The sequence below is a fragment of the Coregonus lavaretus genome (genome assembly GCF_964263955.1).
Source record: "Coregonus lavaretus genome assembly, chromosome: 5".
Lineage (NCBI taxonomy): Eukaryota > Metazoa > Chordata > Actinopteri > Salmoniformes > Salmonidae > Coregonus > Coregonus lavaretus.
Window position 1 is genome coordinate 3,637,582 of NC_139992.1, and position 22,136 is coordinate 3,659,717.

General features: G+C 47.2%; 1 protein-coding gene across 1 annotated transcript in view; it reads left to right on the forward strand.

Annotated features, from left to right (window-relative positions):
- The window catches only part of fam124a (family with sequence similarity 124 member A), a gene marked incomplete at both ends in the record, with an annotated part of 70,795 nt that overhangs the window by 40,488 nt on the left and 8,171 nt on the right, over positions 1 to 22,136 (forward strand). The window lies entirely within an intron of this gene.

The window sequence follows — 22,136 nt, forward strand, 5'->3', positions numbered from 1 at the left end:
AGAGAGAGAGAGAGAGAGAGGGGGGAAAGAGGGCGAGAGAGCAAGAGAGAGAGAGAGAGCAAGAGAGAGAGAGAGAGAGAGAGAGAGAGAGAGAGATAGGAGAGAGAAAGACTGCAGCCAAAAATAACAGTTGCACTCAGCAGACAAAGGAGCATTGTGCCCCTCCTCCACCCTCCACTCCTCATCCCTCCACCCTCCATCCCTCCACCCTCCATCCCTCCACCCTCCATCCCTCCATCCCTCCACACCTCCACCCCTCCACCCTCCATCCATCCACCCTCCATCCCTCCACCCTCCACCCCTCCACCCTCCATCCCTCCACCCCTCCACCCCTCCATCCTTCCATCCCTCAACCCCTCCACCCTCCATCCCTCCACCCCTCCATCCCTCCACCCTCCATCCCTCCACCCCTCCATCCCTCCACCCCTCCATCCCTCCATCCCTCCACCCCTCCATCCCTCCACCCTCCATCCCTCCACCCTCCACTCTCCATCCCTCCACCCCTCCATCCCGCCATCCCTCCATCCCTCCACCCTCCATCCCTCCATCCCTCCATCCCTCCACCCTCCATCCCTCCACCCTCCATCCATCCACCCTCCATCCCTCCATCCCTCCATCCCTCCATCCCTCCACCCCTCCACCCCTCCATCCCTCCACCCTCCATCCATCCACCCTCCATCCCTCCACCCCTCCACCCCTCCATCCCTCCACCCTCCATCCCTCCATCCCTCCACCCTCCATCCCTCTATCCTCCATCCCTCCACCCCTCCATCCCTCCACCCCTCCATCCCTCCACCCTCCATCCATCCACCCTCCATCCCTCCACCCCTCCATCCCTCCATCCCTCCACCCCTCCATCCCTCCACCCCTCCATCCCTCCATCCCTCCACCCTCCATCCCTCCATCATTTCACACACACACACACACATAGACACACACACACATACACACATAGACACATACACACATAACATTGAGGAGTTTGCCACAACCAGAAGTCATGGATTACTATCAACATCTGCATTGAGCTAGAGGCTAGAGCTGCCAAGGTCAAAGAGCGGGACACTAATTCGGACACTTATAAGAAATCCCGCTACGACCTCTGACGAGCCATCAATCAGTCAAAAAGCCGATGTGAGTAAGACGTTTAAACAGGTTAACATTCACAAGGATTAGACGGATTACCAGGACGCATACTCAGAGCATACACTGACCAGCTAGCAAGTGTCTTCACTGACATTTTCAACCTCTTCCTGACTCAGTCTGTAATACCAACATGTTTCAAGCATACCACCAAAGTCCCTGTGTCTAAGAACGCCAAGGTAACCTGTCTAAATGACTACCGACCTTTAGCACTCACATCATAGCACTCACATCATGGCTCACATCAACGCCATCATCCCAGATACCCTGGACCCACTCCAATTCAAATACAGCCCCAACAGATCCATAGATGACGCAATTTCTATTGTACTCCACACTGCCCTCTCCCACCTGGACAAGAGGAACACCTACGTGAGAATGCTGTTCATTGACTATAGCTCAGCGTTCAACACCATAGTGCCCTGCAAGCTCATCACTAAGCTAAGGACCCTGGTACTGAACACCTCCCCCTGCAACTGGATCCTGGACTTCCTGATGGGCCGCCACCAGGTGGTGAGGGTAGGCAACAACACATCTGCCACGCTGACCCTCAACACTGGGGCCCCACGGGGGTGCGTGCTTAGTCCCATCCTGTACTTCACAACATCATGAATTATTATTTTAAATTTATTTTACCCCCTATTTCTCCCCAATTTCGTGATATCCAATTGGTAGTTACGATCTTGTCTCATTGCTGCAACTCCACAATGGGGAGAGAGGTGAAGGTCGAGTCATGCATCCTCCAAAACATGACCCAACAAGCCGCACTGCTTCTTAACACACTGCTCGCTTAACCCGGAAGCCAGGCGCAACAATGTGTCGGAGGAAACACCGTACAACTGATGAACGAAGTCAGCTTGCAGGCGCCCGGCCCGCCACAAGGAGTCGCTAGAGCGCAATGAGCCAAGGAAATCCCCCCGGCCAAACCCTCTCCTAACCCAGAAGAAGCTGGGTCAATTGTGCGCTGCCCTATGGGGCTCCCGGTCACGGCCGGCTGTGATACCGCCTGGGATTGAAACAAAGGCTGTAGTTCCTTAGACCGCTGTGCCACTCGGGAGGCCTCACCATCATTAAGATTGCTGACGACACAACGGTGGTAGGCCTGATCACCAATGACAATGAGACAGCCTATAAGGAGGAGGTTAGTGACCTGGCAGTGTGGTGCCAGGACAACAATCTCTCCCTCAACGTGACCAAGACAAAGGAGATGATCGTGGACTATAGAAAACCGAGCACGCCCCCATTCACATCGACGGGCCTGTAGTGGAGCGGCTTGAGAGATTCAAGTTCCTCGGTGTCCACATCACTAAGGGATTATCATGGTCCACACACACCAACACAGTCATGAAGAAGGCACAACAATGTCTCTTCCCCCTCGGAAGGCTGAAAAGATTTAGCATGGGCCCTCAGATAAGTTCTACAGCTGCACCATTGAGAGCATCTTGACTGGCTGCATCACCTGTTTGTATGGCACCTGCTTGGCATCCTAACACAATGCTCTACAGAGGGTAGTGAGTGCGGCCCAGTACATCACTGGGGCTGCACTCCCTGCCATCCAGGACCTCTATACCAGTTGGTGTCAGAGGAAGGCCCCTAAAAATTGTCAAAGACTCCAGCCACCCAAGTCATAGACTGTTCTCTCTGATACCGCACGGCAGGCGGTACCGACGCACCATGTCTGGAACCAACAGGACCCTGAACAGCTTCTACCCCCAAACCATTGATAAATAGTTATTTAAATAGTTAAGCAATAGCTTCATGGACTATCTACATTGACCCTTTTTGCACTAACTCTTTTGACTCATCACATACGCTGCTGCTACATTTGATTATCTATTCTGTTGCCTAGTCACTTTATCCCTACCTATATGTACATACAGTGGGGAGAACAGGTATTTGATACACTGCCGATTTTGCAGGTTTTCCTACTTACAAAGCATTCAGAGGTCTGTCATTTTTATCATAGGTACACTTCAACTGTGAGAGATGGAATCTAAAACAAAAATCCAGAAAATCACATTGTATGATTTTTAAGTAATTAATTTGCATTTTATTGCATGACATAAGTATTTGATACGTCAGAAAAGCAGAACTTAATATTTGGTACAGAAACCTTTGTTTGCAATTACAGAGATCATACGTTTCCTGTAGGTCTTGACCAGGTTTGCACACACTGCAGCAGGGATTTTGGTCCACTCCACCATACAGACCTTCTCCGGATCCTTCAGGTTTCGGGGCTGTCGCTGGGCAATACGGACTTTCAGCTCCCTCCAAAGATTTTCTATTGGGTTCAGGTCTGGAGACTGGCTAGGCCACTCCAGGACCTTGAGATGCTTCTTACGGAGCCACTCCTTAGTTGCCCTGGCTGTGTGTTTCGGGTCGTTGTCATGCTGGAAGACCCAGCCACGACCCATCTTCAATGCTCTTACTGAGGGAAGGAGGTTGTTGGGTTGTTGGCCAAGATCTCGCGATACATGGCCCCATCCATCCTCCCCTCAATACGGTGCAGTCGTCCTGTCCCCTTTGCAGAAAAGCATCCCCAAAGAATGATGTTTCCACCTCCATGCTTCACGGTTGGGATGGTGTTCTTGGGGTTGTACTCATCCTTCTTCTTCCTCCAAACACGGCGAGTGGAGTTTAGACCAAAAAGCTCTATTTTTGTCTCATCAGACCACATGACCTTCTCCCATTCCTCCCCTTGATCATCCAGATGGTCATTGGCCAACTTCAGACGGGCCTGGACATGCGCTGGCTTGAGCAGGGGGACCTTGCGTGCGCTGCAGGATTTTAATCCATGACGGCGTAGTGTGTTACTAATGGTTTTCTTTGAGACTGTGGTCCCAGCTCTCTTCAGGTCATTGACCAGGTCCTGCCGTGTAGTTCTGGGCTGATCCCTCACCTTCCTCATGATCATTGATGCCCCAAGAGGTGAGATCTTGCATGGAGCCCCAGACCGAGGTTGATTGACCGTCATCTTGAACTTCTTCCATTTTCTAATAATTGCACCAACAGTTGTTGCCTTCTCACCAAGCTGCTTGCCTATTGTCCTGTAGCCCATCCCAGCCTTGTGCAGGTCTACAATTTTATCCCTGATGTCCTTACACAGCTCTCTGGTCTTGGCCATTGTGGAGAGGTTGGAGTCTGTTTGATTGAGTGTGTGGACAGGTCTCTTTTATACAGGTAACAAGTTCAAACAGGTGCAGTTAATACAGGTAATGAGTGGAGAACAGGAGGGCTTCTTAAAGAAAAACTAACAGGTCTGTGAGAGCCGGAATTCTTACTGGTTGGTAGGTGATCAAATACTTAAAAATCATACAATGTGATTTTCTGGATTTTTGTTTTACATTCCGTCTCTCACAGTTGAAGTGTACCTATGATAAAAATTACAGACCTCTACATGCTTTGTAAGTAGGAAAACCTGCAAAATCGGCAGTGTATCAAATACTTGTTCTCCCCACTGTTTATACAGTACATGACCAAAGGTATGTGGACACCTGCTCATCGAACATGTCATTCCAAAATCATGGGCATTAATATGGAGTTGGTCTCCCCTTTGCTGCTATAACAGCCTCCACTCTTCTGGGAAGGCTTCCCACTAGATGTTGGAACATTGCTGCGGGGACTTGCTTCCATTCAGCCACAAGAGCATTAGTAAGGTCGGGCACTGATGTTGGGTGATTAGGCCTGGCTCGCAGTCGGAGTTCCAATTAATCTCAAAGGTGTTCGATAGAGTTGAGGTCAGGGTTCTGTGCAGGCCAGTCAAGTTCTTCCACAACGATCTCGACAAACCACTTCTGTATGGACCTCTCTTTGTGAACGTGGGCATTGTCAAAAACTGCATTGTTGGTTAAGGGCTTGTAAGTAAGCATTTCACTGTTGTATTCGGCGCATGTGGCAAATACAATTTGATTTTATTTGATTTGAACCAGGAAAGGGCCTTTCCCAAACTGTTGCCACAAAGTTGAAAGCACAGAATTGTCTAGAATGTCATTGTATGCTGTAGCGTTAAGATTTCCCTTCACTGGAACCAAGTGGCCTAGCCCGAACCATAAAAACCAGCCCCAGACCATTATTCCTCCTCCACCAAACGTTACAGTTAGCACTATGCATTGGGGCAGGTAGCGTTCTCCTGGCATCCGCCAAACCCAGATTTGTCCGTTGGTGAAGTGGGATTCGCCAGATGGTGAAGTGGGATTCGCCAGATGGTGAAGTGGGATTCATCACTCCAGAGAACGTGTTTCCACTGCTCCAGAGTCCAATGGCGGCAAGCTTTACACCACTCCAGCCGACACTTGGCATTGCGCATGGTGATCCTATGCTTGTGTGCGGCTGCTCGGCCATGGAAACCCATTTCATGAAGCTCCCGACAAACAGTTCTTGTGCTGACCTTGCTTCCAGAGGCAGTTTGAAACTCGGTAGTGAGTGTTGCAACCGAGGACAGGCTATTTTTTACGTGCTACGTGCTTCAGCACTCGGCGGTCCCGTTCTGTGAGCTTGTGTGGCCTACCACTTCGCGGCTGAGCCGTTGTTGCTCCTAGACGTTTTCACTTCACAATAACAATAATTACAGTTGACCAGGGCAGCTGTAGCAGGGCAGAAATGTTACGAACTAACTTGTTGGTAAGGTGGCATCCTATGACGGTGCCACATTGAAAGTCACTGAGATCTTCAGTAAGGCCATTCTACTGCCAATGTTTGTCAATGGAGATTGCATGGCTGTGTGCTCAATGTTATACACATCAGCAACAGGTGTGGCTGAAATAGCCGAATCCACTAATTTGGTGTCCACATACTTTTGTATATACAGTTCATTCGGAAAGTATTCAGACCTCTTCCCTTTTTCCACATTTTGTTACCTTATTCTAAAATGGATTACATTCTTTCTTTTTTTATCTCATTAATCTACGTTACAGCCGTATTCTAAAATTTATTAAATTAATCTACACACAATACCCCATAATGACAAAGCGAAAACAGGTTTTTAGAAATGTTTGCAAATTCATTAAAAATAAAAAACAGAAATACCTTATTTACATAAGTATTCAAACCCTTTGCTATGAGACTCGAAATTGAGCTCAGGTGGATCCTGTTTCCATTGATCATCCTTGAGATGTTTCTACAACTTGATTGGAGTCCACCTGTGGTAAATTCAATTGATTGGACATAAGTTGGAAAGGCACACACCTGTCTATATAAGGTCCCACAGTTTTCAGTGCCTGTCAGAGCAAAAACCAAGCCGTGAGGTCGAAGGAATTGTCCGTAGAGCTCCTAGACAGGATTGTGTCGAGGCACAGATCTGGGGAAGGGTACACAAAATATTCTGCAGCATTGAAGGTCCCCAAGAACACAGTGGCCTCCATCATTCTTAAATGGAAGAAGTTTGGAACCACCAAGACTCTTCCTAGAGCTGGCCGCCCGGCCAAACTGAGCAATTGGGAGAGAAGGGCTTGGTCAGGGAGGTGACCATGAACCTGATTTTCACTCTGACAGAGCTCCAGAGTTCCTCTGTGGAGATGGGAGAACCTTCTAGAAGGACAACCATCTCTGCAGCACTCCTCCAATCAGGCCTTTATGGTAGAGTGGCCAGACGGAAGCCACTCCTTAGTAAAAGGCACATGACAGCCCGCTTGGAGTTTGCCAAAAGGCACCTACAGGACTCTCAGACCATGAGAAACAAGATTCTCTGGTCTGATGAAACCAAGATTGAACTCTTTGGCCTGAATGCCAAGCGTCACGTCTGGAGGAAACCTGGCACCATCCTTACGGTGAAGCTTAGTGGTGGCAAAATCATGCTGTGGGGATGTTTTTCAGCGGCAGGGACTGGGAGACTAGTCAGCATCGAGGCAAAGATGAACGGAGCAAAGTACAGAGAGATCCTTGATGAAAACCTGCTCCAGAGCGCTCAGGACCTCAGACGGGGGCGAAGGCTCACCTTCCAACAGGACAACGACCCTAAGCACACAGCCAAGACAACACAGGAGTGGCTTCGGGACAAGTCTCTGAATGTCCTTGAGTGGCCCGGCAAGAGCCCAGACTTGAACCCGATCGAACATCTCTGGAGAGACCTGAAAATAGCTGTGCAGCGACGCTCCAACCTGACAGAGCTTGAGAGGATCTGCAGAGAAGAATGGGAGGACCTCCCCAAATATAGGTGTGCCAAGCTTGTAGTGTCATACCCAAGAAGACTTGAGGCTGTAATCGCTGCCAAAGATGCTTCAACAAAGTACTGAGTAAAGGGTCTTAATACTTATGTAAATTTGATATTTCAGTTATTTGTTTTAAATACATTTACAAAAACTTGTTTTTGCTTTGTCATTATGGGGTATTGTGTGTAGATTGATGAGGGGGAAAAAAACTATTTAATCCATTTTAGAACAAGGCTGTAACGTAACAACGTGGAAAAAGTCAAGGGGTCTGAATGCTTTCCTAATGCACTGTACAGTGTTGCTGCGACAGAACAGACCAGAGCAGGGAACTCTAAAGAGGCCCCTGTGTTTCCAGCCTAGCCAGTTTATGAGTCGCACCAGCAGCTGGAGAAGTCATCTGTCTGTGTCCAGGGGGACAGCAGATCTGTACCACAGCCTCCAGCTATACAGCCTAACCCCTAGTCTAGTCCCAACCCCTAACACCAGCCTAACCCCTAGTCTAGTCCCAACCCCTAACACCAGCCTAACCCCTAGTCTAGTCCCAACCCCTAACACCAGCATAACCCCTAGTCTAGTCCCAACCCCTAACACCAGCCTAACCCCTAGTCTAGTCCCAACCCCTAACACCAGCCTAACCCCTAGTCTAGTCCCAACCCCTAACACCAGCCTAACCCCTAGTCTAGTCCCAACCCCTAACACCAGCCTAACCCCTAGTCTAGTCCCAACCCCTAACACCAGCCTAACCCCTAGTCTAGTCCCAACCCCTAACACCAGCCTAACCCCTAGTCTAGTCCCAACCCCTAACACCTGCCTAACCCCTAGTCTAGTCCCAACCCCTAACACCAGCCTAACCCCTAGTCTTGTCCCAACCCCTAACACCAGCCTAACCCCTAGTCTAGTCCCAACCCCTAACACCAGCCTAACCCCTAGTCTAGTCCCAACCCCTAAAACCAGCCTAACCCCTAGTCTAGTCCCAACCCCTAACACCAGCCTAACCCCTAGTCTAGTCCCAACCCCTAAAACCAGCCTAACCCCTAGTCTAGTCCCAACCCCTAACACCAGCCTAACCCCAGAGGCACTCCATGTACACAAAATTATTCTGTGTTGAATCAACACTTACTGTGTTAAATTTAACACTGGGGCAGTGTGTATATGGGTCCATACTTTTCAGTGTTAAATTAACCCTGTGCTCAGAACTGACGCTTTTACACTTTGTCAGCGTTGGGGAATTAACACTTTTAGTGTTACGCAATAACACCTCATATTGTATTTTTAACCATTACGCCAAGAGGTCCGTATCTAATAATAATAATATAATAATAATAATATGCCATTTAATAATTATATGCCATTTAGCAGACGCTTTTATCCAAAGCGACTTACAGTCATGCGTGCATACATTTTTTTTGTGTATGGGTGGTCCTGGGGATCGAACCCACTACCTTGGCGTTACAAGCACCGTGCTCTACCAGCTGAGCTACAGAGACAAGGTCTCTCAGTGTTGGGTTAAGAACACCATAAAGTTATTTATAACTCTTTATTGCCACATACTCTTATGTAACCATTTAAACAGACTTCAGACGTGGCAGCAGACATGCTCAAAAGTTAATTAAGATAACCATAGACCACTTAAACTGGTGTAACTCTTCCACTCACGGGTGGCTAAAATAAATAACTGAAAGCCACACAACCCTAAGCCACGCCTCCACTATAAATTCCCAGCGTGCCTTGCCTTTTTGAGTGAATCGTAGAATTACCACACATGACTGTATTTATTAGTGACAGAGACATGGTTGTTGAATTCATTCATTTTCTGTCCTGTGGCCTTCAAGTGAGTGGCTAGGCTAATGTTATCGTTAAAATGTAACACTTTATGACGATACATTACATATCTCATAAGAACCTTATTGTACAATGGCCTGAAACTCATTGTTTACATTATGCAAAATGATGTGTAATTCCTATTGGAATCCAACTAGAGTTAGGCACTCCATTTTCATTCACCCTCAAACTGCATTCAGAATGACTGTCAGGGTTAAAAATGGAACAACCATTTCACTAATGGGGTGCAAAAAATCTAACTAACTGATTGGATTAGTTTAGAAAATTATTTATCTTTGTGTAACGTAAGATTAACCAATCAATCAATGTATATGCAAAAACACAGATAATAAAAACAATCTACCTGCAGTAGAGCATGCTGGGAAATATGATAATGATGGGCGTGGTTTTGATGGGACTGTTGTACTCTCCACAGAGTAGAACTGACACACTGGTTATTAACACCAACACTGGGGTTCTTTAACACCAAGGAGTGGTAGTTTAACACCTGAATCAACACAAGAAATGTTACACTGAAAATGTATCAACACCAGGTAACAATGGCCAATTTGCTGTGTGGCTGCATTTATACAGGCAGTCACATTCAGATCCTTTGCCACTAATTCGTCTTTTGACCAATCAGATCAGATCTTTTGCCAACAATGGGGCAAAAGATCAAATCAATCATCTACAATTAAACAACAGGTCTAGACTAACAGTGGAATGCTAACTTACGGGTCCTTTTCCAAAATATGCAGAGTTAAGATAAAGATAAAAATATATATATAAACAGTGAATAACGAATAACAATAACGAGTAAACGTAACATGGCTATATACAGGAAGTATCAGTACTGAGTAGATGTGCAGGGGTACGAGGTAATAACATGGCTATATACAGGAAGTACCAGTACTGAGTAGATGTGCAGGGGTACCAGGTAATAACATGGCTATATACAGGAAGTACCAGTACTGAGTAGATGTGCAGGGGTACCAGGTAATAACATGGCTATATACAGGAAGTACCAGTACTGAGTTGATGTGCAGGGGTACCAGGTAATAACATGGCTATATACAGGAAGTACCAGTACTGAGTCGATGGGCAGGGGTACCAGGTAATAACATGGCTATATACAGGAAGTACCAGTACTGAGTCGATGTGCAGGGGTACCAGGTAATAACATGGCTATATACAGGAAGTACCAGTACTGAGTCGATGTGCAGGGGTACCAGGTAATAACATGGCTATATACAGGAAGTACCAGTACTGAGTCGATGGGCAGGGGTACCAGGTAATAACATGGCTATATACAGGAAGTACCAGTACTGAGTCGATGTGCAGGGGTACCAGGTAATAACATGGCTATATACAGGAAGTACCAGTACTGAGTCGATGTGCAGGGGTACCAGGTAATAACATGGCTATATACAGGAAGTACCAGTACTGAGTCGATGGGCAGGGGTACCAGGTAATAACATGGCTATATACAGGAAGTACCAGTACTGAGTCGATGTGCAGGGGTACCAGGTAATAACATGGGTATATACAGGAAGTACCAGTACTGAGTAGATGTGCAGGGGTACCTGGTAATAACATGGCTATATACAGGAAGTATCAGTACTGAGTCAATGTGCAGAGGTACCAGGTAATAACATGGCTATATACAGGAAGTACCAGTACTGAGTAGATGTGCAGGGGTACCAGGTAATAACATGGCTATATACAGGAAGTACCAGTACTGAGTAGATGTTCAGGGGTACCAGGTAATAACATGGCTATATACAGGAAGTACCAGTACTGAGTAGATGTGCAGGGGTACCAGGTAATAACATGGCTATATACAGGAAGTACCAGTACTGAGTCGATGTGCAGGGGTACCAGGTAATTGAGGTAAAGTAACTGTGCACATATAGGTAGGGGTAAAGTGACTAGACAACAGGATAGATAATAGACAGTAGCAGCAGTATACTGTAGGTAGGGGTAAAGTGACTAGACAACAGGATAGATAATAGAGAGTAGCAGCAGTATACTGTAGGTAGGGGTAAAGTGACTAGGCAACAGGATAGATAATAGACAGTAGCAGCAGTATACTGAAGGTAGGGGTAAAGTGACTAGACAACAGGATAGATAATAGACAGTAGAAGCAGTATACTGTAGGTAGGGGTAAAGTGACTAGACAACAGGATAGATAATAGACAGTAGCAGCAGTATACTGTAGGTAGGGGTAAAGGGACTAGACAACAGGATAGATAATAGACAGTAGCAGCAGTATACTGTAGGTAGGGGTAAAGTGACTAGACAACAGGATAGATAATAGACAGTAGCAGCAGTATACTGTAGGTAGGGGTAAAGTGACTAGACAACAGGATAGATAATAGACAGTAGCAGCAGTATACTGTAGGTAGGGGTAAAGGGACTAGACAACAGGATAGATAATAGACAGTAGCAGCAGTATACTGTAGGTAGGGGTAAAGGGACTAGACAACAGGATAGATAATAGACAGTAGCAGCAGTATACTGTAGGTAGGGGTAAAGTGACTAGACAACAGGATAGATAATAGACAGTAGCAGCAGTATACTGTAGGTAGGGGTAAAGGGACTAGACAACAGGATAGATAATAGACAGTAGCAGCAGTATACTGTAGGTAGGGGTAAAGTGACTAGACAACAGGATAGATAATAGACAGTAGCAGCAGTATACTGTAGGTAGGGGTAAAGGGACTAGACAACAGGATAGATAATAGACAGTAGCAGCAGTATACTGTAGGTAGGGGTAAAGGGACTAGACAACAGGATAGATAATAGACAGTAGCAGCAGTATACTGTAGGTAGGTGTAAAGAATAGATAATAGACAGTAGCAACAGCGTATGTGGTGACTATGAATGTGTGTGTGTGTGTGTATGTGTGTGGTGTCAGTATGCATGTGTGAGTGTGCTATGTGTGTGTGTGGGCGTGTGTAGTGTGTGTGTGTGTGTAGGGATTTCAGTGTAAGTATGTGTGAGTGTGTGTGCATAGGGTCTGTGCAAATAAGTTAGTGAAAAAAGGGTCAATGCAGGTAGTCTGGGTAGCCATTTGAGTAGCTATTTAGCAGTCTTGTTTAGCAGTCTTATGGCTTGGAGGTAGAAGCTGTTCAAGGTCCTGTTGGTTCCAGACTTGGTGCACTGCTACCACTTTCTGTGCAGTAGCAGAGAGAACAGTCTATGACTTGGGTGGCTGGAGTCTTTGACCATTTTGAGGGCCTTCCTCTGACACCGCCTGGTATAGAGGTCCTGGATGGCAGGAAGCTTGGCCCCAGTGATGTACTGGGCCGTATGCACTACCATCTGTAGTGCCTTGCGGTCGGAGGCCGAGCTGTTGCCATACCAGGCGGTGATGCAACCAGTCAAGATGCTCTCAGTGGTGCAGCTGTATATCAATGACGTCGCTCTTGCTGCTGGTGACTCTCAGATCCACCTCTACGCGGACGACACCATTTTGTATACATCTGGCCCTTCATTGGACACTGTGTTAACAAACCTCCAAACGAGCTTCAATTCCATACAACACTCCTTCAGTAGCCTCCAACTGCTCTTAAACACTAGTAAAACTAAATGCATGCTCTTCAACCGAACGCTGCTTGCACCCGCCCACCCGACTAGAATCACTACTCTCGACGGGTCTGACCTAGAGTATGTGAACAACTACAAATATCTAGGTGTCTGGTTAGACTGTAAACTCTCCTTCCAGACTCACATTAAGAATCTCCAATCCAAAGTTAAATCTAGAATCGGTTTCCTATTTCGCAACAAAGCCTCCTTCACTCATGCTGCCAAACATGCCCTCGTAAAACTGACTATCCTACCGATCCTTGACTTCGGCGATGTCATTTACAAAATAGCCTCCAACACTCTACTCAGCAAATTGGATGTAGTCTATCACAGTGCCATCCGTTTTGTCTCCAAAGCCCCATATAATACCCACCACTGTGACCTGTACGCTCTTGTTGGCTGGTCCTCACTACATATTCGTCGCCAAACCCACTGGCTCCAGGCCATCTATAAATAACTGCTAGGCAAATCCCCGCCTTATCTTAGCTCATTGGTCACCATAGCAACACCCACCCGTAGTCTGCGCTCCAGCGGGTATATCTCACTGGTCATCCCCAAAGCCAACACCTCCTTTGGCCGCAATTCCTTCCAGTTCTCTGCTGCCAATGACTGGAACAAATTGCAATAATCTCTGAAGCTGGAGACGCTTATCTCCCTCACTAACTTTAAGCATCAGTTGTCAGAGCACCTTACCGATCACTGCACCTGTACACAGCCCATCTGAAATTAGCCCGCCCAACTACCTCATCCCTATATTGTTATTTATTTTGCTCATTTGTACCCCAGTATCTCTATTTGCACATCATCTCTTGCACATCTATCATTCCAGTGTTAATACTAATTGTAATTATTTTGCACTATAGCCTATTTTATTGCCTTACCTCCATAACTTGCTAAATTTGCACACACTGTATATTATATGTATTTCTGTTGTATTTTTGACTTTGTTTTGTTTTACCCCATATGTAACTCTGTGTTGTTGTTTTTATCGCACTGCTTTGCTTTATCTTGGCCAGGTCGCAGTTGTAAATGAGAACTTGTTCTCAACTGGTTTACCTGGTTAAATAAAGGTGAAATAAAAATAAAATTAAAATAAATAACTTTTTGAGGATCTGAGGACCCATGCCAAATCTTTTCAGCCTCCTGAGGGGGAAGAGGCTCTGACGTGCCCCTTCACAACTGTGTGGATGTGATTTGGACACCGAGGAACTTGAAACTCTCGCCCCTCCATTTCCTGTAGTCCACAATCAGCTCTTTTGTCTTTCTGACGTTGAGGGAGAGGTTGTTGTCCTGGCACACCACTGCCAGGTCTCTGACCTCCTCCCCTCTATAGGCTGCCTCATTGCCACCGGTGACCAGTCTTACCACCGTAGGGTCGTCAAGTGTTGGAAGTCGTGCGCGGCTACGCAGTTTTGGGTGAACAGAGAGTGCAGGTGTGGACTAAGCACACACCCCTGAGGGGCCCCTGTGTTGATGGTCAGCGTGGCAGATGTGTTGTTGCCTACCCTCACCGCCTGGTGGCGGCCCGTCAGGAAGTCCAGGATCCAGTGCACTGCGATGCACTTATTAATGAAGCCATTGACTGATGTGGTAAACTCTTCAATGTTATCAGATGAATTCCCGGAACATATTCCAGTCTGTGCTAGCGAAACAGTCCTGTAACTTAGCATCCGCTTCATCGGACCACTTCAGTATTGAGCGCTTCACTGGTACTTCTTGTTTGAGTTTTTGCTTGTAAGCATGAATCAGGAGGATAGAGTTATGGTCAGATTTGCCAAGGGGAGGGCGAGGCAGAGCTTTGTAAATGTCTCTGTGTGTGGAGTAAAGGTGATCTAGAGTTTTGTCACCTCTAGTTACACAGGTGACATGCTGGTAGAAATGAGGTAAATTATATTTCAGTTTTCCTGCACTAAAATCACCGGCCACTAGAAGCGCCGCCTCTGGATGAGCATTTTCTTGTTTGCTTATGGCCCCATACAGCTCGTTGAGCGAGGTCTTAGTGCCAGCAGTTTGTGGTGGTAAATAGACAGCTACGAAAAATATAGATGAAAATTGAGGTATTCTAACTCAGAGGCTTCCTTAACATTAGAGATCTCGCGCCCAGCTGTTGTTAACAAAAGAGACCTCACTCTCTTGCCGTCCAGTCTTGACGATGAAAAACCAGCGAGTCGTATATTCATGTCCTCGTTCAACCACGACTACATGCTCGCCTACGTAGTCTCATGATGACACTGCTGACAGGGCCTGGTCCGGGTAAGCAGAACTTCCAGAGCTGCCTGCTCGTTGAAGTAGAAATCTTCGTCCAAATCGAGGTTAGTGATCACTGTTCTGATGTCCAGAAGCTGTTTTCGGTCATAGGAAATGATGGAGGAGACATTATGTAAGTTAAGAAAAAGCAGAAAAAAACACAACAAATTGCAGAATTGGTCAGGAGCCTGTAAGACAGCAGCTTAACGTCAGAAATGGGCTGCCTGTGTAAATTTAGCACATGTATAATAGATCTGAAAGGATTGGAAAGATATCATATACACAAAATAGATATCAACAATATAAACTCAGCAAAAAAAGAAACGTCCCTTTTTCAGGACCCTGTCTTTCAAAGATAATTTGTAAAAATCCAAATAACTTCACAGATCTTCTGTCACGATCGTCTAATGAGGAGGACCAATGCGCAGCGTTGAAGGTGAACATGACTTTATTAAATTAAAGCCGAAACACGAAAACAACAAACAATGACGAAACGTGAAGTCCTCCGTTACAATGACTGACAAGGAACAAAAACCCACAACACTAAGGTGAACACTGACAGTTTAAATATGGCTCCCAATCAGAGATAACGAGCCGACAGCTGACACTCGTTACCACTGATTGGGAGTCACACGACCAAACAATGAAACACAACCAAATACAACACAACCAAATGAACACACCCTGGCTCAAAATACACAGTCCCGGAGCCAGAGCGTGACAGTACCCCCCCCTAAAGGCGCGGACTCCGACCGCGCCTACACCCCAAATAGGGAAGGGCTGGGTGGGTATTGCTCCTCGGAGGCGGCTCCGGCTCCGGGCTTGACCACCACCCTACTACAATCCCCCCGCAGTGTCCCCAGTCCGATCTGACCCAGTTAGCTGGATCAGGACTGCCGACGCGCACCCCTGGCTTGGCGCGTGAGGCAGGAATGGACCGGACCTGGCAGACGATACGCACCCTTTGCATGGTGCGTGGAGCCGGAACAGGCCTCACCAGGCTGAAGACTCGCATCCCTGGCTTGGTGCGAGTAGCAGGAATGGGCTGAATCCGGCTGACGACTCGCACCCTTGGCTTGGTGCGAGTAGCAGGAATGGGCTGAATCCGGCTGACGACTCGCACCCTTGGCTTGGTGCGAGTAGCAGGAATGGGCTGAATCCGGCTGACGACTCGCACCCTTGGCTTGGTGCGAGTAGCAGGAATGGGCTGAATCCGGCTGACGACTCGCACCCTTGGCTTGTTGCGAGTAGCAGGAATGGGCCGGACTGGGCTGGCGACGTGCACCACAGACCTGGTGCGGAGAGCAGGAACGGGCAGAGCCGGGCTGACGAGACGCACCACAGGCTTGATGCGGAGAGCAGGCACGGGCAGAGCCGGGCTGACGACGCACACCACTGGCTTGGTGCGGGAAGCTTGGATGGGCCGGACTGTACTGGGGACACACACCACTGGTCCTACACCGGGATCTGGAACGGGCCGGACCGGACTGGCAACACACGCCAGTACCTCTCGCCGTGCCTCTACTTCCTCCATCCCCTCTTCGACCAGTGGCCCCCGTAACCCGGCGGCCTTCTCCGGCAACCCACTGGGCCGCTCTATCGCGGCCTCCTGCTGGTCCGACGTCGTGAGCCCCCCCCTAAAAAATTTCGGGGCGTCTCTCCTACCCGTGGACCAGGTCTCCATATTGCTCGCCAGCCTCTCGCCCTTCTGCCATAGTGTCAAGCCCTTCTCCTCCTCACTCGGCTTGACCCAGTCCAGGAGGCGAAGGAGATCTGTGAGGGATCTCCCTGGCGACGGCTCCTGGACACGCTGCTTGGTCCCATCTTGGTGGGTTTTTCTGTCACGATCGTCTAATGAGGAGGACCAATGCGCAGCGTTGAAGGTGAACATGACTTTATTAAATTAAAGCCGAAACACGAAAACAACAAACAATGACGAAACGTGAAGTCCTCCGTTACAATGACTGACAAGGAACAAAAACCCACAACACTAAGGTGAACACTGACAGTTTAAATATGGCTCCCAATCAGAGATAACGAGCCGACAGCTGACACTCGTTACCACTGATTGGGAGTCACACGACCAAACAATGAAACACAACCAAATACAACACAACCAAATGAACACACCCTGGCTCAAAATACACAGTCCCGGAGCCAGAGCGTGACATCTTCATTGTAAAGGGTTTAAACACTGTTTCCCATGCTTGTTCAATGAACCATAAACCGTTAATGAACATGCACCTGTGGAACGGTCATTAAGACACTAACAGCTTACAGGCAATTAAGGTCACAGTTATGAAAACTTAGGACACTAAAGAGGCCTTTCTACTGACTCTGAAAAACACCAAAAGAAAGATGCCCAGGGTCCCTGCTGATCTGCGTGAACGTGCCTTAGGCATGCTGCAAGGAGGCATGAGGACTGCAGATGTGGCCAGAGCAATAAATTGCTATGTCCATACTGTGAGACGCCTAAGACAGCGCTACAGGGAGACGGGACGGACAGCTGATTGTCCTCACAGTGGCAGACCACGTGTAACAACACCTGCACAGGATCTGTACATCCGAACATCACACCTGCGGGACAGGTACAGGATGGCAACAACAACTGCCCGAGTTACACCAGGAAGGCACAATCCCTCCATCAGTGCTCAGACTGTCCGCAATAGGCTGAGAGAGGCTGGACTGAGGGCTTGTAGGCCTGTTGTAAGGCAGGTCCTCACCAGACATCACAGGCAACATCGTCGCCTATGGGCACAAACCCACCGTTGCTGGACCAGACAGGACTGGCAAAAAGTGCTCTTCACTGACGAGTCGTGATTTTGTCTCACCAGGGGTGATGGTCGGATTCACGTTTATCGTCGAAGGAATGAGCGTTACGCTGAGGCCTGTACTCCGGAGCGGGATCGATTTGGAGGTGGAGGGTCCGTCATGGTCTGGGGTGGTGTGTCACAGCATCATCGGACTGAGCTTGTTGTCATTGCAGGCAATCTCAACGCTGTGCGTTACAGGGAGGACATCCTCCTCCCTCATGTGGTACCCTTCCTGCAGGCTCATCCAGACAAGACCCTCCAGCATGACAATGCCACCAGCCATACTGCTCGTTCTGTACGTGATTTCCTGCAAGACAGGAATGTCAGTGTTCTGCCATGGCCAGCGGAGAGCCCGGATCTCAATCCCATTGAGCACATCTGGGACCTGTTGGATTGGACAGTGAGGGCTAGGGCCATTCCCCCCAGAAATGTCAGGGAACTTGCAGGTGCCTTGGTGGAAGAGTGGGGTAACATCTCACAGCAAGAACTGGAAAATCTGGTGCAGTCCATGAGGAGGAGATGCACTGCTGTACTTAATGCAGCTGGTGGCCACACCAGATACTTACTGTTACTTTTGATTTTGACCCCCCCTTTTTTTCAGGGACACATTATTCAATTTCTGTTAGTCACATGTCTGTGGAACTTGTTCAGTTTATGTCTCAGTTGTTGAATCTTGTTATGTTCATACAAATATTTACATGTTAAGTTTGCTGCATGTTATGTTCAGCAGCACTTGCTTCAACAGCTCAACAACTTCTTTTTTTATTGGTTCCTCTTGGTTTAAAACTGTCGATTGCACATTGTTTAATTAACTCTGCATCGGCGAATAGCTTCTTAGCTCTTGCAAGCTTCCAAGAAACGTGTAATGAGGCAGCTGTTGCGCTCTCTTGTGCCGATGTTGTTTTACACATAGTTAAAACCGAGTGCTTGTATGACGTTAAAATGCTTGCAATTTTTTGTTTGCGCTGGTCCGATTTTTCTGGGTAGTTTGCATTAAAACTGGCAGCATGAATAGAGTTAAAATGCCGCTTCAGATTGTCCGCTTTGATTACAGCTACAGTCTGCATGCATATTAAGCATGTGGGCTTAGCACTGTTGTGGTCCGGTAAAAAAAAGCAATACCTCTCAGTCCAGTCAGTTTTGAACTGACGGTTCTCCTGGTCTACCTTGCGTATCTTGGCGAATGCCATGTTGGTTAGACTGGATTTAATAATTTTTTTGTGAGGAAGTGGTCAGTCCTTTTGATGAAAGAGGGTTAACTGGCGAGCGGCTGCGGCTCCTGTGTGTGTATGACACTACACTAGGTAGCTAGTTGAGTGGAGACGAGTACGCAAAGCGCGTGAAGCACGTCTTACTTATGCACGCGGCCACAGGTCAAGGTGTGGGATCATTTCAAAATAAAGCAGAGCCGCGGATATTAAATTCATGTTTATTATAACAAGTGAATGCCAATGCTGTCAGTGTGGGCCAGACATTTGGCTCTTGCGGGCCGGATCTGGCCCGCGGGCCGTTTATTGGGGTTGGCTGGCCCTAGTGGATAGGACTACAGTTTATTTCTGGACATAGTGAGTGGCGTGATTGACAGCATGTAACTCTGGCCTCCCAACTGTATTCATTCCCCTTCTTCTGAAATCTGAATGACAGACTGTATCCAATCCCCCCCCTCTTTCTCCCATCTCCCCCTCTCTCTCTTGTCTGATGGCTTCTCCATGTTGCCATCCCACCCCATCCCATTCCATTCTGCTTTCCACCCAAACAACCCACAATCGCTGCACAGGAACGGAGCAGCGTGGACTTTCCCACAGGCATGTGCTGCGTTTGAAATGGCACCCCAATTCACAATGCAGTGCACTGCTTTTGACTAGGTCCCATAGGGTGCTCTATATAGGGAATAGGCTGCCATTTCAGATGCAGCCACAGTTTTCCATGAGAGCACCATGGGATATCTTGCTCGGGGCCGCTGTTCACAGATAATCGTGATTATTAAGTTAATGTCCGGGATTAAGATGTACTCGCTGTTTCTTTCTGTTGTCATTAGTTTTTTTTTGTGATTTCAGGGTTTACAGTTTACTGTAACAGACTTGGAGCCAATGAAAAGGCATGCCTCGTTAAGCAAATGGCTTGTTAAGAGGATGCTTTGTTGTAATGAGTGGCTTGTGTACAGAGCTTTTCCGACATTTTCAGCTTCCTGGAATTGTGTACTGATCCTTGACATGGGGCCGCGCATTATCATGCTGAAACATGAGGTGATGGCGGTGGATGAATGGCACGACAATGGGCCTCAGGATCTCATCAAGGTACCTCTGGGCATTCAAATTGTGTTTGTTGTCCGTAGCTTATGCCTGCCAATACCACAGCCCCACCACCACCATGGGCACTCTGTTCACAACGTTGACAATTAGCAAACCGCTTGCTTCTTATTTCTAGTCCTCTCTCTCTCTCTCTCTCTCTCTCTCTCTCTCTCTCTCTCTCTCTCTCTCTCTCTCTCTCTCTCTCTCTCTCTCTCTCTCTCTCTCTCTCTCTCTCTCTCTCTCTCTCTCTCTCTCTCTCTCTCTCTCTCTCTCTCTCTCTCTCTCTCTCTCTCTCTCTCTCTCTCTCTCTCTCTCTCTCTCTCTCCTCTCTCTCTCTCTCTCTCTCTCTCTCTCTCTCTCTCTCTCTCTCTCTCTCTCTCTCTCTCTCTCTCTCTCTCCCCTGATTGAGTAGCAGAGAGCCATATTTCTAGTCATCTCTCCCACACATGAAACAGAAGCAGAGCAGCAGAGGTACTAAGTAACGTTGTCTACTGTGGAGGATGTGATTTACTGTGTAATGATACTTGAGAGGCACCAGAGGAAGAGACAGGGCTGTGTGTGTGTTGTGTTGTGTTCCTGTGTTTGTGTGTGAACCTTTACGAGTGCGTTGGGAGTGTTGTGTTTCTTGCAGTGGGGTTGCGAGTGAACACACAAGTCACGCGACCAAAGAGCGCCTAACTTTCTGAGTGGAGGGCCACAGCAGGGGGTTGTTGGATAATGAGGCTGTTGTCGTGGAGATGATCAGAGCCTCTCTCTCGCTGTCTGATTTGATCTGGGCTAATCCGGGTCACACACAACTGACCCTGTGTGTGTGTGTGTGTGTGTGTGTGTGTGTGTGTGTGTGTGTGTGTGTGTGTGTGTGTGTGTGTGTGATGCCGTGTGAAACACACAATCGCTGCACAAATGTAGCCTGTCATTACAGTCATAAACGGTGATGCATTTTTTAAAACGCAAGATACAGAAATAAACTGCATTTTACACCTGCATTTTGAGCTGAAAGTTATTCATGTTAGCAGTCAATATCAACTAGGGATATCATGTTAGCAGTCAATATCAACCAGGGATATCATGTTAGCAGTCAATATCAACTAGGGATATCATGTTGGCAGTCAATATCAACTAGGGATATCATGTGGCAGTCAATATCAACCAGGGATATCATGTTAGCAGTCAATATCAACTAGGGATATCATGTTGGCAGTCAATATCAACCAGGGATATCATGTTAGCAGTCAATATCAACTAGGGATATCATGTTGGCAGTCAATATCAACTAGGGATATCATGTTGGCAGTCAATATCAACTAGGGATATCATGTTGGCAGTCAATATCAACTAGGGATATCATGTTGGCAGTCAATATCAACTAGGGATATCATGTTGGCAGTCAATATCAACTAGGGATATCATGTTAGCAGTCAATATCAACTAGGGATATCATGTCACTTCTCTGGAATTTTCATAGCGAGCAGGATCACAGGGCCTGTATACAGCGGAGGTTTCAGGATGGGATGGAAAGCAGATCTGTCTGAATCCTTTTTCTTCCTTCCAAATATCATCATTAATTCGCCAGGATATGTTACAGATGTAGGATGTTAATTTAAACCTTGTATACACTACAAGTGTACACTACAAGTTTGCAAATTCTCAACAACAAAAGAGTGATCAAATTAAAATCCTACATCTGTACATCTTTGTCCCATAAGTATTGAAGGCAGTGCTATGTTACAGACATATAGCTAGTAGGTATACCCACCACTGAGGTATGTAATTAACCCACCCAAACTAGACCTATCTGAAACATGAAAATGATCAATGAAATCACCAGGTAGCCTATTGTTCTGGCTAAGATGTGTGCGTCCGTAGCAGATTGCTAAACCGTATTTTATATGGATAATATGAACATAGGCTACTCTGTTTTTGCGAGGCAAAACAGGAGAAAATTAAACAAGTCCTTTCTGGTGTTTAATCTGGATATGTGCGCCTGCCTTTGCATGCCTGGTCATTGGTCTACAGTCAAGACACACAACGTTTTGGTTCTGAAGCACAGATTAGATGTTTTTGAGACAAAAGTTTGGTGCAATGCC